Source organism: Seriola lalandi, unplaced genomic scaffold, assembly GCF_002814215.2.
Source record: "Seriola lalandi dorsalis isolate HSWRI2012SDOR001 ecotype SW California unplaced genomic scaffold, Sedor1 jcf7180002054206, whole genome shotgun sequence".
Lineage (NCBI taxonomy): Eukaryota > Metazoa > Chordata > Actinopteri > Carangiformes > Carangidae > Seriola > Seriola lalandi.
In genome coordinates, this window is record NW_019524759.1 from 1 (window position 1) to 2,259 (window position 2,259).

Here is a 2,259-nt window from a genome sequence, read left to right on the forward strand (position 1 = left end):
GCCTTTTTCACTTTTTATGCCTTACTCTAATATGACCTTTATTCACTTTTTATGCCTTACTATACTATGTCGTATTTTGACTTTTTATGCCTTATTATATTATGACTTTTTTTGCTTTAATATACTATGACGTTTTTTTCACTTTTCATGCTTCACTATAATATTACGATTTTATGACTTTTTATGCCTAAGTATGCTATGATTTTTTTTCTCACTTTTCATGCGTTCCTATACTATGACGTTTTTGTCACTTTTCATGCCTTACTATACTATGAAGCTTTTTTCACTTTTCATGCCTTACTGTAATGATGTTTTTTCCACTTTTTTTTCCTTACTATACTATGTCATATTTTGACTTTTTATGCCTTATTATATCATGACTTTTTTTGCTTTAATATACTATGACGTTTTTCTCACTTTTCATGCGTTCCTATACTATGACGTTTTTTTTCAGTTTTCATGCCTTACTATACTATATCATTTTTGGACTTTTTATGCCTTATTATATTATGACTTTTTTTGCTTTAATATACTATGACGTTTTTTTCACTTTTCATGTCTTACAATACTACGAAGTTTTTTTCACTTTTCATGCCTTTTTATAATATGACGTTTTTTTCAGTATCCATGCCTTACTATAATGACGTTTTTTTCACTTTTCATGCTTCACTATAATATGACGTTTTTATGACTTTTTATGCCTAAGTATACTATGATTTTTTTTCTCACTTTTAATGCGTTACTATACTATGACTTTTTATGCCTGACTATACTATGACGATTTTTTTCATTTTTCATGCCTTACTATAATATGACGTTTTTCTTCACGTTTTATGCCTTACTATACTATGTCGTTCTTTGACTTTTCATGCCTTATTATATTATGAATTTTTTTTCACTTTTTATGCCTCACTATAATTTGAGATTTTTTTCACTTTTTATGCCTTACTATACTATGACATTTTTTTAAATTTTATGCCTTATTATAATATGACTTTTTTTGCTTTAATATACTATGACTTTTTTTTCACTTTTCATGCCTTACTATAATATGATGTTTTTTCCACTTTTTGTGCCTTACTATACTATGACGTTTTTTGACATTTTATGCCTTAATATACTATGACGTTTTTTTCACTTTTCATGCTTCACTATAATATGTTTTTTCCACTTTTTGTTCCTTACTATACTATGTCGTATTTTGACTTTTTATGCCTTATTATATTATGACTTTTTTTGCTTTAATATACTATGACGTTTTTTTCACTTTTCATGCCTTACTATACTGTGACGTTTTTTGACTTTTTATGCCTTAATATACTATGACGTTTTTTTCACTTTTCATGCTTCACTATAATATGACATTTTGATGACTTGTTATGCCTAAGTATACAATGATTTTTTTTCTCACTTTTAATGCGTTACTATACTATGACTTTTTATGCCTGACTATACTATGACGATTTTTTCATTTTTCATGCCTTACTATATTATGACGTTTTCTTCACTTTTCATGCCTTAATATACTATGAAGTTTTTTTCACTTTTCATGTCTTACTATACTATGAAGTTTTTTTCACTTTTCAAGCCTTAAAATACGATGACTTTTTATTCCTTACTATTCTATGACGTTTTTTTTCACTCTTCATTCCTTACTATAATATGATGTTTTTTCCACTTTTTGTTCCTTACTATACTATGTCGTATTTTGACTTTTTATGCCTTATTATATTATGACTTTTTTTGCTTTAATATACTATGACGTTTTTTTCACTTTTAATGTCTTACTATACTATGAAGTTTTTTTCACTTTTCATGCTTCATTATAATATGACATTTTGATGACTTGTTATGCCTAAGTATACAATGATTTTTTTTCTCACTTTTAATGCGTTACTATACTATGACTTTTTATGCCTGACTATACTATGACGATTTTTTTCATTTTTCATGCCTTACTATAATATGACGTTTTTCTCACTTTTTATGCCTTACTATACTATGACGTTTTTTTCAATTTTCATGCCTTATTATAATATGACGCCTTTTTCACTTTTTATGCCTTACTCTAATATGACCTTTATTCACTTTTTATGCCTTACTATACTTTGATAATTTTTTTCACTTTTCATGCCTTACTATACTATGACGTTTTTTTCAATTTTCATGCCTTATTATAATATGAAGCCTTTTTCACTTTTTATGCCTTACTCTAATATGACCTTTATTCACTTTTTATGCCTTACTATACTTTGATAA